The sequence below is a fragment of the Salmo salar genome, unplaced genomic scaffold (assembly GCF_905237065.1).
Source record: "Salmo salar unplaced genomic scaffold, Ssal_v3.1, whole genome shotgun sequence".
Taxonomy (NCBI): domain Eukaryota; kingdom Metazoa; phylum Chordata; class Actinopteri; order Salmoniformes; family Salmonidae; genus Salmo; species Salmo salar.
Window position 1 is genome coordinate 1 of NW_025548920.1, and position 15,000 is coordinate 15,000.

The 15,000-nt window shown below is 34.9% G+C and overlaps 1 non-coding gene across 1 annotated transcript; it reads right to left on the reverse strand.

The window, feature by feature from the left end:
* Positions 1-14,598: 14,598 nt before the first annotated feature.
* LOC123733689 (5S ribosomal RNA) lies at positions 14,599-14,717 on the reverse strand. The gene has a single exon (XR_006764054.1). It is a non-coding gene; the product is annotated as a 5S ribosomal RNA (ribosomal RNA).
* Positions 14,718-15,000: the final 283 nt, after the last annotated feature.

Here is a 15,000-nt window from a genome sequence, read left to right on the forward strand (position 1 = left end):
ATGATAGGAACACTGTTGACACTTTTCAGCAAGTTGAAATCATGAAATACAGAAATAAACAGTTTTTCAAAAACAAGGTCTAAATCGTGTTTGAGTCACTCTGTAAGTACCATTTTGCTATACAGCTTACTCCTGATGATAGGAACACTGTTGACACTTTTCAGCAAGTTGCAGTTATGAAATACAGAAATAAACAGTTTTTCAAAAAACAAGGTCTAAATCATGTTTGAGTCACTCTGTAAGTACCATTTTGCTGTACTGTTTAAAATCGATGATAGGAACATTGTAGACACTTTTCAACCAGTTGCAATCATGAAATACAGAAATAAACAGTTTTTCAAAAACAAGGTCTAAATCATGTTTGAGTCACTCTGTAAGTACCATTTTGCTGTACAGCTTACTCCAGATGATAGGAACACTGTTGACACTTTTCAGCAAGTTGCAATCATGAAATACAGAAATAAACAGTTTTTCAAAAACAAGGTCTAAATCATGTTTGAGTCACTCTTTAAGTTCCATTGTTGCCATACTGCTTAATCCAGATGATAGGAACACTGTTGACACTTTTCAGGAGGTTGCAATCATGAAATACAGAAATAAACAGTTTTTCAAAAACTAGGTCTAAATCATGTTTGAGTCACTCTGTAAGTACCATTGTTGCTGTACTGCTTAATCCAGATGATAGGAACACTGTTGACACTTTTCAGCAAGTTGCAATCATGAAATACAGAAATAAACAGTTTTTCATAAACAAGGTCTAAATCATGTTTGAGCCACTCTGTATCATTTTTTCCGTACTGCTTAATCCAGATGATAGGAACACTGTTGACACTTTTCAGCAAGTTGCAATCATGAAATACAGAAATAAACAGTTTTTCAAAAACAAGGTCTAAATCGTGTTTGAGTCACTCTGTAAGTACCATTTTGCTATACAGCTTACTCCTGATGATAGGAACACTGTTGACACTTTTCAGCAAGTTGCAATCATGAAATACAGAAATAAACTGTTTTTCAAAAACAAGGTCTAAATCATGTTTGAGTCACTCTGTAAGTACCATTTTGCTGTACAGCTTACTCCTGATGATAGGAGCACTGTTGACACTTTTCAGCAAGTTGCAGTTATGAAATACAGAAATAAACTGTTTTTCAAAAACAAGGTCTAAATCATGGTTGAGTCACTCTGTAAGTACCATTGTTGCCGTACTGCTTAATCCATATCATAGGAAGACTGTTAACACTTTTCTGCAAGTTGCAATCATGAAATACAGAAAAAAACTGTTTTTCATAAACAAGGTCTAAATCATGTTTGAGTCACTCTTTAAGTACCATTGTTGCCATACTGCTTAATCCAGATGATAGGAACACTGTTGACACTTTTAAGCAAGTTGCAATCATGAAATACAGAAATAAACAGTTTTTCAAAAAACAAGGTCTAAATCATGTTTGAGTCACTCTGTAAGTACCATTTTGCTGTACTGTTTAAAATCGATGATAGGAACATTGTAGACACTTTTCAACCAGTTGCAATCATGAAATACAGAAATAAACAGTTTTTCAAAAACAAGGTCTAAATCATGTTTGAGTCACTCTGTAAGTACCATTTTGCTGTACAGCTTACTCCAGATGATAGGAACACTGTTGACACTTTTCAGCAAGTTGCAATCATGAAATACAGAAATAAACAGTTTTTCAAAAACAAGGTCTAAATCATGTTTGAGTCACTCTTTAAGTTCCATTGTTGCCATACTGCTTAATCCAGATGATAGGAACACTGTTGACACTTTTCAGGAGGTTGCAATCATGAAATACAGAAATAAACAGTTTTTCAAAAACTAGGTCTAAATCATGTTTGAGTCACTCTGTAAGTACCATTGTTGCTGTACTGCTTAATCCAGATGATAGGAACACTGTTGACACTTTTCAGCAAGTTGCAATCATGAAATACAGAAATAAACAGTTTTTCATAAACAAGGTCTAAATCATGTTTGAGCCACTCTGTATCATTTTTCCGTACTGCTTAATCCAGATGATAGGAACACTGTTGACACTTTTCAGCAAGTTGCAATCATGAAATACAGAAATAAACAGTTTTTCAAAAACAAGGTCTAAATCGTGTTTGAGTCACTCTGTAAGTACCATTTTGCTATACAGCTTACTCCTGATGATAGGAACACTGTTGACACTTTTCAGCAAGTTGCTATCATGAAATACAGAAATAAACAGTTTTTCAAAAACAAGGTCTAAATCGTGTTTGAGTCACTCTGTAAGTACCATTTTGCTATACAGCTTACTCCTGATGATAGGAACACTGTTGACACTTTTCAGCAAGTTGCAGTTATGAAATACAGAAATAAACAGTTTTTCCAAAAAAAGGTCTAAATCATGGTTGAGTCACTCTGTAAGTACCATTGTTGCCGTACTGCTTAATCCAGATGATAGGAACACTGTTGACACTTTTCAGCAAGTTGCAATCATGAAATACAGAAATAAACTGTTTTTCAAAAACAAGGTCTAAATCATGTTTGAGTCACTCTGTAAGTACCATTTTGCTGTACAGCTTACTCCTGATGATAGGAGCACTGTTGACACTTTTCAGCAAGTTGCAGTTATGAAATACAGAAATAAACTGTTTTTCAAAAACAAGGTCTAAATCATGGTTGAGTCACTCTGTAAGTACCATTGTTGCCGTACTGCTTAATCCAGATGATAGGAACACTGTTGAAACTTTTCAGCAAGTTGCAATCATGAAATACAGAAAAAAACTGTTTTTCATAAACAAGGTCTAAATCATGTTTGAGTCACTCTTTAAGTACCATTGTTGCCATACTGCTTAATCCAGATGATAGGAACACTGTTGACACTTTTCAGGAGGTTGCAATCATGAAATACCCGAAATAAACAGTTTTTCAAAAACTAGGTCTAAATCATGTTTGAGTCACTCTGTAAGAACCATTGTTGCCGTACTGCTTAATCCAGATGATTTGAAAACTGTTGACTCTTTTCAGCAAGTTGCAATCATGAAATACAGAAATAAACAGTTTTTCATGAACAAGGTCTAAATCATGTTTGAGACACTCTGTATCATTGTTGCCGTACTGCTTAATCCAGATGATAGGAACACTGTTGACACTTTTCAGCAAGTTGCAATCATGAAATACAGAAATAAACAGTTTTTCATAAACAAGGTCTAAATCATGTTTGAGTCACTCTGTAAGTACCATTTTGCTGTACAGCTTAATCCTGATGATAGGAAAAATGTTGACACGTTTCAGCAAGTTGCAATCATGAAATACAGAAATAAACAGTTTTTCATAAAAAAGATCTAATTCATGTTTGAGTCACTCTGTAAGTACCATTTTGCTGTGCTGTTTAAAATTGATGATAGGAACACTGTTGACACTTTTCAGCAAGTTGCAATCATGAAATACAGAAATAAACAGTTTTTCATAAACAAGGTCTAAATCATGTTTGAGCCACTCTGTATCATTTTTTCCGTACTGCTTAATCCAGATGATAGGAACACTGTTGACACTTTTCAGCAAGTTGCAATCATGAAATACAGAAATAAACAGTTTTTCAAAAACAAGGTCTAAATCGTGTTTGAGTCACTCTGTAAGTTCCATTTTGCTATACAGCTTACTCCTGATGATAGGAACACTGTTGACACTTTTCAGCAAGTTGCAGTTATGAAATACAGAAATAAACAGTTTTTCCAAAAAAAGGTCTAAATCATGGTTGAGTCACTCTGTAAGTACCATTGTTGCCGTACTGCTTAATCCAGATGATAGGAACACTGTTGACACTTTTCAGCAAGTTGCAATCATGAAATACAGAAATAAACTGTTTTTCAAAAACAAGGTCTAAATCATGTTTGAGTCACTCTGTAAGTACCATTTTGCTGTACAGCTTACTCCTGATGATAGGAGCACTGTTGACACTTTTCAGCAAGTTGCAGTTATGAAATACAGAAATAAACTGTTTTTCAAAAACAAGGTCTAAATCATGGTTGAGTCACTCTGTAAGTACCATTGTTGCCGTACTGCTTAATCCAGATGATAGGAACACTGTTGAAACTTTTCAGCAAGTTGCAATCATGAAATACAGAAAAAACTGTTTTTCATAAACAAGGTCTAAATCATGTTTGAGTCACTCTTTAAGTACCATTGTTGCCATACTGCTTAATCCAGATGATAGGAACACTGTTGACACTTTTCAGGAGGTTGCAATCATGAAATACAGAAATAAACAGTTTTTCAAAAACTAGGTCTAAATCATGTTTGAGTCACTCTGTAAGAACCATTGTTGCCGTACTGCTTAATCCAGATGATTTGAAAACTGTTGACTCTTTTCAGCAAGTTGCAATCATGAAATACAGAAATAAACAGTTTTTCATGAACAAGGTCTAAATCATGTTTGAGACACTCTGTATCATTGTTGCCGTACTGCTTAATCCAGATGATAGGAACACTGTTGACACTTTTCAGCAAGTTGCAATCATGAAATACAGAAATAAACAGTTTTTCATAAACAAGGTCTAAATCATGTTTGAGTCACTCTGTAAGTACCATTTTGCTGTACAGCTTAATCCTGATGATAGGAAAAATGTTGACACGTTTCAGCAAGTTGCAATCATGAAATACAGAAATAAACAGTTTTTCATAAAAAGATCTAATTCATGTTTGAGTCACTCTGTAAGTACCATTTTGCTGTGCTGTTTAAAATTGATGATAGGAACACTGTTGACACTTTTCAGCAAGTTGCAATCATGAAATACAGAAATAAACAGTTTTTCATAAACAAGGTCTAAATCATGTTTGAGCCACTCTGTATCATTTTTCCGTACTGCTTAATCCAGATGATAGGAACACTGTTGACACTTTTCAGCAAGTTGCAATCATGAAATACAGAAATAAACAGTTTTTCAAAAACAAGGTCTAAATCGTGTTTGAGTCACTCTGTAAGTTCCATTTTGCTATACAGCTTACTCCTGATGATAGGAACACTGTTGACACTTTTCAGCAAGTTGCAGTTATGAAATACAGAAATAAACAGTTTTTCCAAAAAAGGTCTAAATCATGGTTGAGTCACTCTGTAAGTACCATTGTTGCCGTACTGCTTAATCCAGATGATAGGAACACTGTTGACACTTTTCAGCAAGTTGCAATCATGAAATACAGAAATAAACTGTTTTTCGAAAACAAGGTCTAAATCATGTTTGAGTCACTCTGTAAGTACCATTTTGCTGTACAGCTTACTCCTGATGATAGGAACACTGTTGACACTTTTCAGCAAGTTGCAGTTATGAAATACAGAAATAAACTGTTTTTCAAAAACAAGGTCTAAATCATGGTTGAGTCACTCTGTAAGTACCATTGTTGCCGTACTGCTTAATCCAGATGATAGGAACACTGTTGACACTTTTCAGCAAATTGCAATCATGAAATACAGAAAAAAACTGTTTTTCATAAACAAGGTCTAAATCATGTTTGAGTCACTCTTTAAGTACCATTGTTGCCATACTGCTTAACCTGTTGGGTCTAGGGGGCAGCATTTGCACGTCTGGATAAAAAAAATGTACCCGATTTAATCTGGTTACTAATCCTACCCAGTAACTAGAATATGCATATACTTATTATATATGGATAGAAAACACTCTAAAGTTTCCAAAACTGTTTGAATGGTGTCTGTGAGTATAACAGAACTCATTTGGCAGGCAAAACCCTGAGACATTTTCTGACAGGAAGTGGATACCTGATGTGTTGTATTGACTTTAAAGCTATCCCATTGAAAGACACAGGGGTTTAGGAATATTTTGGCACTTCCTATTGCTTCCACTAGATGTCACCAGCCTTTACAAAGTGTTTTGAGTCTTCTGGAGGGAGATCTGACCGAACAAGAGCCATGGAACGGTGATGTCCCATTAGACACCTGGCGCGCTACTTCATGTTGGGTACCCTCGTTCCAATACGTTATAAAAGGCTATGCATTCGTCCACCTTGAATATTATTCATGTTCTGGTTAAAAAGGCCCTAATGATTTATGCTATACAACGTTTGACATGTTTGAACGAACGGAAATATATTTTTTCCCTCGTTCATGACGAGAAGTCCGGCTGGCTTACATCATGTGCTAACGAGACGGAGATTTTTGGACATAAATGATGAGCTTTTTTGAACAAAACTACATTCGTTATGGACCTGTGATACCTGGAAGTGACATCTGATGAAGAGAATCAAAGGTAATGGATTATTTACATAGTATTTTCGATTTTAGATCTCCCCAACATGACGTCTAGTCTGTATCGCAACGCGTATTTTTCTGGGCACAGTGCTCAGATTATTGCAAAGTGTGATTTCCCAGTAAGGTTATTTTTAAATCTGGCAAGTTGATTGCGTTCAAAAGATGTAAATCTATAATTCTTTAAATGACAATATAATATTTTAACAATGTTTTCTAATTTTAATTATTTAATTTCTGACGCTGACTTGACTGCCGGTTATTGGAGGGAAACGATTTCCTCAACATCAATGCCATAGTAAAACGCTGTTTTTGTATATAAATATGAACTTGATAGAACTAAAAATGCATGCATTGTCTAACATAATGTCCTAGGAGTGTCATCTGATGGAGATTGTAAAAGGTTAGTGTATCATTTTAGCTGGTTTTATGGTTTTGGTGACCCTGTCTTTGACTTGACAAAACATTACACACAACTCTTGTAAATGTACTGTCCTAACATACTCTAAATTTATGCTTTCGCCGTAAAACCTTTTTGAAATCGTAAAACGTGGTTAGATTAAGGAGATGTTTATCTTTCAAATGGTGTAACATAGTTGTATTTTTGAAAAATTTGAATTTTGACATTTATTTGGATTCAAATTTGCCGCTCTTGAAATGCACCTGCTGTTGATGGAGTGCACCACAGGTGGCACGCTAGCGTCCCACCTAGCCCCAAGAGGTTAATCCAGATGATAGGAACACTGTTGACACTTTTCAGGAGGTTGCAATCATGAAATACAGAAATAAACAGTTTTTCGAAAACTAGGTCTAAATCATGTTTGAGTCACTCTGTAAGAACCATTGTTGCCGTACTGCTTAATCCAGATGATTTGAAAACTGTTGACTCTTTTCAGCAAGTTGCAATCATGAAATACAGAAATAAACAGTTTTTCATAAACAAGGTCTAAATCATGTTTGAGTCACTCTGTAAGCACCATTTTGCTGTACAGCTTAATCCTGATGATAGGAAAAATGTTGACAAGTTTCAGCAAGTTGCAATCATGAAATACAGAAATAAACAGTTTTTCATAAAAAAGATCTAATTCATGTTTGAGTCACTCTGTAAGTACCATTTTGCTGTGCTGTTTAAAATTGATGATAGGAACACTGTTGACACTTTTCAGCAAGTTGCAATCATGAAATACAGAAATAAACAGTTTTTCAAAAACAAGGTCTAAATCATGTTTGAGTCACTCTGTAAGTACCATTTTGCTGTACTGTTTAAAATCGATGATAGGAACATTGTAGACACTTTTCAACCAGTTGCAATCATGAAATACAGAAATAAACAGTTTTTCAAAAACAAGGTCTAAATCATGTTTGAGTCACTCTGTAAGTACCATTTTGCTGTACAGCTTACTCCAGATGATAGGAACACTGTTGACACTTTTCAGCAAGTTGCAATCATGAAATACAGAAATAAACAGTTTTTCAAAAACAAGGTCTAAATCATGTTTGAGTCACTCTTTAAGTTCCATTGTTGCCATACTGCTTAATCCAGATGATAGGAACACTGTTGACACTTTTCAGGAGGTTGCAATCATGAAATACAGAAATAAACAGTTTTTCAAAAACTAGGTCTAAATCATGTTTGAGTCACTCTGTAAGTACCATTGTTGCTGTACTGCTTAATCCAGATGATAGGAACACTGTTGACACTTTTCAGCAAGTTGCAATCATGAAATACAGAAATAAACAGTTTTTCATAAACAAGGTCTAAATCATGTTTGAGCCACTCTGTATCATTTTTTCCGTACTGCTTAATCCAGATGATAGGAACACTGTTGACACTTTTCAGCAAGTTGCAATCATGAAATACAGAAATAAACAGTTTTTCAAAAACAAGGTCTAAATCGTGTTTGAGTCACTCTGTAAGTACCATTTTGCTATACAGCTTACTCCTGATGATAGGAACACTGTTGACACTTTTCAGCAAGTTGCTATCATGAAATACAGAAATAAACAGTTTTTCAAAAACAAGGTCTAAATCGTGTTTGAGTCACTCTGTAAGTACCATTTTGCTATACAGCTTACTCCTGATGATAGGAACACTGTTGACACTTTTCAGCAAGTTGCAGTTATGAAATACAGAAATAAACAGTTTTTCCAAAAAAAGGTCTAAATCATGGTTGAGTCACTCTGTAAGTACCATTGTTGCCGTACTGCTTAATCCAGATGATAGGAACACTGTTGACACTTTTCAGCAAGTTGCAATCATGAAATACAGAAATAAACTGTTTTTCAAAAACAAGGTCTAAATCATGTTTGAGTCACTCTGTAAGTACCATTTTGCTGTACAGCTTACTCCTGATGATAGGAGCACTGTTGACACTTTTCAGCAAGTTGCAGTTATGAAATACAGAAATAAACTGTTTTTCAAAAACAAGGTCTAAATCATGGTTGAGTCACTCTGTAAGTACCATTGTTGCCGTACTGCTTAATCCAGATGATAGGAACACTGTTGAAACTTTTCAGCAAGTTGCAATCATGAAATACAGAAAAAAACTGTTTTTCATAAACAAGGTCTAAATCATGTTTGAGTCACTCTTTAAGTACCATTGTTGCCATACTGCTTAATCCAGATGATAGGAACACTGTTGACACTTTTCAGGAGGTTGCAATCATGAAATACCGAAATAAACAGTTTTTCAAAAACTAGGTCTAAATCATGTTTGAGTCACTCTGTAAGAACCATTGTTGCCGTACTGCTTAATCCAGATGATTTGAAAACTGTTGACTCTTTTCAGCAAGTTGCAATCATGAAATACAGAAATAAACAGTTTTTCATGAACAAGGTCTAAATCATGTTTGAGACACTCTGTATCATTGTTGCCGTACTGCTTAATCCAGATGATAGGAACACTGTTGACACTTTTCAGCAAGTTGCAATCATGAAATACAGAAATAAACAGTTTTTCATAAACAAGGTCTAAATCATGTTTGAGTCACTCTGTAAGTACCATTTTGCTGTACAGCTTAATCCTGATGATAGGAAAAATGTTGACACGTTTCAGCAAGTTGCAATCATGAAATACAGAAATAAACAGTTTTTCATAAAAAAGATCTAATTCATGTTTGAGTCACTCTGTAAGTACCATTTTGCTGTGCTGTTTAAAATTGATGATAGGAACACTGTTGACACTTTTCAGCAAGTTGCAATCATGAAATACAGAAATAAACAGTTTTTCATAAACAAGGTCTAAATCATGTTTGAGCCACTCTGTATCATTTTTTCCGTACTGCTTAATCCAGATGATAGGAACACTGTTGACACTTTTCAGCAAGTTGCAATCATGAAATACAGAAATAAACAGTTTTTCAAAAACAAGGTCTAAATCGTGTTTGAGTCACTCTGTAAGTTCCATTTTGCTATACAGCTTACTCCTGATGATAGGAACACTGTTGACACTTTTCAGCAAGTTGCAGTTATGAAATACAGAAATAAACAGTTTTTCCAAAAAAAGGTCTAAATCATGGTTGAGTCACTCTGTAAGTACCATTGTTGCCGTACTGCTTAATCCAGATGATAGGAACACTGTTGACACTTTTCAGCAAGTTGCAATCATGAAATACAGAAATAAACTGTTTTTCAAAAACAAGGTCTAAATCATGTTTGAGTCACTCTGTAAGTACCATTTTGCTGTACAGCTTACTCCTGATGATAGGAGCACTGTTGACACTTTTCAGCAAGTTGCAGTTATGAAATACAGAAATAAACTGTTTTTCAAAAACAAGGTCTAAATCATGGTTGAGTCACTCTGTAAGTACCATTGTTGCCGTACTGCTTAATCCAGATGATAGGAACACTGTTGAAACTTTTCAGCAAGTTGCAATCATGAAATACAGAAAAAAACTGTTTTTCATAAACAAGGTCTAAATCATGTTTGAGTCACTCTTTAAGTACCATTGTTGCCATACTGCTTAATCCAGATGATAGGAACACTGTTGACACTTTTCAGGAGGTTGCAATCATGAAATACAGAAATAAACAGTTTTTCAAAAACTAGGTCTAAATCATGTTTGAGTCACTCTGTAAGAACCATTGTTGCCGTACTGCTTAATCCAGATGATTTGAAAACTGTTGACTCTTTTCAGCAAGTTGCAATCATGAAATACAGAAATAAACAGTTTTTCATGAACAAGGTCTAAATCATGTTTGAGACACTCTGTATCATTGTTGCCGTACCGCTTAATCCAGATGATAGGAACACTGTTGACACTTTTCAGCAAGTTGCAATCATGAAATACAGAAATAAACAGTTTTTCATAAACAAGGTCTAAATCATGTTTGAGTCACTCTGTAAGTACCATTTTGCTGTACAGCTTAATCCTGATGATAGGAAAAATGTTGACACGTTTCAGCAAGTTGCAATCATGAAATACAGAAATAAACAGTTTTTCATAAAAAGATCTAATTCATGTTTGAGTCACTCTGTAAGTACCATTTTGCTGTGCTGTTTAAAATTGATGATAGGAACACTGTTGACACTTTTCAGCAAGTTGCAATCATGAAATACAGAAATAAACAGTTTTTCATAAACAAGGTCTAAATCATGTTTGAGCCACTCTGTATCATTTTTTCCGTACTGCTTAATCCAGATGATAGGAACACTGTTGACACTTTTCAGCAAGTTGCAATCATGAAATACAGAAATAAACAGTTTTTCAAAAACAAGGTCTAAATCGTGTTTGAGTCACTCTGTAAGTTCCATTTTGCTATACAGCTTACTCCTGATGATAGGAACACTGTTGACACTTTTCAGCAAGTTGCAGTTATGAAATACAGAAATAAACAGTTTTTCCAAAAAAGGTCTAAATCATGGTTGAGTCACTCTGTAAGTACCATTGTTGCCGTACTGCTTAATCCAGATGATAGGAACACTGTTGACACTTTTCAGCAAGTTGCAATCATGAAATACAGAAATAAACTGTTTTTCGAAAACAAGGTCTAAATCATGTTTGAGTCACTCTGTAAGTACCATTTTGCTGTACAGCTTACTCCTGATGATAGGAACACTGTTGACACTTTTCAGCAAGTTGCAGTTATGAAATACAGAAATAAACTGTTTTTCAAAAACAAGGTCTAAATCATGGTTGAGTCACTCTGTAAGTACCATTGTTGCCGTACTGCTTAATCCAGATGATAGGAACACTGTTGACACTTTTCAGCAAATTGCAATCATGAAATACAGAAAAAAACTGTTTTTCATAAACAAGGTCTAAATCATGTTTGAGTCACTCTTTAAGTACCATTGTTGCCATACTGCTTAATCCAGATGATAGGAACACTGTTGACACTTTTCAGGAGGTTGCAATCATGAAATACAGAAATAAACAGTTTTTCGAAAACTAGGTCTAAATCATGTTTGAGTCACTCTGTAAGAACCATTGTTGCCGTACTGCTTAATCCAGATGATTTGAAAACTGTTGACTCTTTTCAGCAAGTTGCAATCATGAAATACAGAAATAAACAGTTTTTCATAAACAAGGTCTAAATCATGTTTGAGTCACTCTGTAAGCACCATTTTGCTGTACAGCTTAATCCTGATGATAGGAAAAATGTTGACAAGTTTCAGCAAGTTGCAATCATGAAATACAGAAATAAACAGTTTTTCATAAAAAAGATCTAATTCATGTTTGAGTCACTCTGTAAGTACCATTTTGCTGTGCTGTTTAAAATTGATGATAGGAACACTGTTGACACTTTTCAGCAAGTTGCAATCATGAAATACAGAAATAAACAGTTTTTCAAAAAACAAGGTCTAAATCATGTTTGAGTCACTCTGTAAGTACCATTTTGCTGTACTGTTTAAAATCGATGATAGGAACATTGTAGACACTTTTCAACCAGTTGCAATCATGAAATACAGAAATAAACAGTTTTTCAAAAACAAGGTCTAAATCATGTTTGAGTCACTCTGTAAGTACCATTTTGCTGTACAGCTTACTCCAGATGATAGGAACACTGTTGACACTTTTCAGCAAGTTGCAATCATGAAATACAGAAATAAACAGTTTTTCAAAAACAAGGTCTAAATCATGTTTGAGTCACTCTTTAAGTTCCATTGTTGCCATACTGCTTAATCCAGATGATAGGAACACTGTTGACACTTTTCAGGAGGTTGCAATCATGAAATACAGAAATAAACAGTTTTTCAAAAACTAGGTCTAAATCATGTTTGAGTCACTCTGTAAGTACCATTGTTGCTGTACTGCTTAATCCAGATGATAGGAACACTGTTGACACTTTTCAGCAAGTTGCAATCATGAAATACAGAAATAAACAGTTTTTCATAAACAAGGTCTAAATCATGTTTGAGCCACTCTGTATCATTTTTTCCGTACTGCTTAATCCAGATGATAGGAACACTGTTGACACTTTTCAGCAAGTTGCAATCATGAAATACAGAAATAAACAGTTTTTCAAAAACAAGGTCTAAATCGTGTTTGAGTCACTCTGTAAGTACCATTTTGCTATACAGCTTACTCCTGATGATAGGAACACTGTTGACACTTTTCAGCAAGTTGCAGTTATGAAATACAGAAATAAACAGTTTTTCCAAAAAAGGTCTAAATCATGGTTGAGTCACTCTGTAAGTACCATTGTTGCCGTACTGCTTAATCCAGATGATAGGAACACTGTTGACACTTTTCAGCAAGTTGCAATCATGAAATACAGAAATAAACTGTTTTTCAAAAACAAGGTCTAAATCATGTTTGAGTCACTCTGTAAGTACCATTTTGCTGTACAGCTTACTCCTGATGATAGGAGCACTGTTGACACTTTTCAGCAAGTTGCAGTTATGAAATACAGAAATAAACTGTTTTTCAAAAACAAGGTCTAAATCATGGTTGAGTCACTCTGTAAGTACCATTGTTGCCGTACTGCTTAATCCAGATGATAGGAACACTGTTGACACTTTTCAGCAAGTTGCAATCATGAAATACAGAAAAAAACTGTTTTTCATAAACAAGGTCTAAATCATGTTTGAGTCACTCTTTAAGTACCATTGTTGCTATACTGCTTAATCCAGATGATAGGAACACTGTTGACACTTTTCAGGAGGTTGCAATCATGAAATACAGAAATAAACAGTTTTTCAAAAACTAGGTCTAAATCATGTTTGAGTCACTCTGTAAGAACCATTGTTGCCTTACTGCTTAATCCAGATGATTTGAAAACTGTTGACTCTTTTCAGCAAGTTGCAATCATGAAATACAGAAATAAACAGTTTTTCATGAACAAGGTCTAAATCATGTTTGAGACACTCTGTATCATTGTTGCCGTACTGCTTAATCCAGATGATAGGAACACTGTTGACACTTTTCAGCAAGTTGCAATCATGAAATACAGAAATAAACAGTTTTTCATAAACAAGGTCTAAATCATGTTTGAGTCACTCTGTAAGTACCATTTTGCTGTACAGCTTAATCCTGATGATAGGAAAAATGTTGACACGTTTCAGCAAGTTGCAATCATGAAATACAGAAATAAACAGTTTTTCATAAAAAAGATCTAATTCATGTTTGAGTCACTCTGTAAGTACCATTTTGCTGTGCTGTTTAAAATTGATGATAGGAACACTGTTGACACTTTTCAGCAAGTTGCAATCATGAAATACAGAAATGAACAGTTTTTCAAAAACAAGGTCTAAATCATGTTTGAGTCACTCTGTAAGTACCATTTTGCTGTACAGCTTACTCCTGATGATAGGAACACTGTTGACACTTTTCAGCAAGTTACAGTTATGAAATACAGAAATAAACAGTTTTTCCAAAACAAGGTCTAAATCATGGTTGAGTCACTCTGTAAGTACCATTTTGCTGTACAGCTTACTCCTGATGATAGGAACACTGTTGACACTTTTCAGCAAGTTGCAATTATGAAATACAGAAATAAACAGTTTTTCATAAACAAGGTCTAAATCATGTTTGAGTCACTCTGTAAGTACCATTGTTGCCGTACTGCTTAATCCAGATGATAGGAACACTGTTGACACTTTTCAGCAAGTTGCAATCATGAAATACAGAAAAAAAACAGTTTTTCATAAACAAGGTCTAAATCATGTTTGAGTCAATCTGTAAGTACCATTGTTGCCATACTGCTTAATCCAGATGATAGGAACACTGTTGACACTTTTCAGGAGATTGCAATCATGAAATACAGAAATAAACCGTTTTTCATAAACAAACTTGCTACAACATATATAGTCAAAGTGAGTCTGATAAAACAGACATTTAGTCAATTCATCATTAAATGCTTACTACAAGGCAGTGTTGCTGATGAAATAGTGCAAGAGCACACCCTCGTGGACAAAATGCTTACAGCACCTGGTATTCCCAGGCGGTCTCCCATCCAAGTACTAACCAGGCTCGACCCTGCTTAGCTTCCGAGACCAGACAAGATCGGGCGTACCCAGGCTGATATGGCCGTAAGCGAGAAACAATCTCTTGCAACAACATATATAGTCAAAATGAGTCTGATAAACAGACATTGCATTTTCACCAATTAGATAAGCAGCTTGAACTTTGTGTCACTGAAAAAGTAGAAGAAATTATAAACACTGTTCCCATCACTTTTTAGCACAGGTAGTTGGATAAAATACAAACTTTATTTCCTTTCATCATTTGAACAGGGCAAAGGAGCATAAAGCACACACAAGCTGCATTCAGCAACAATATTCTTGTTTGTCTTATAAATACAAGGCAGATGCTAATTGA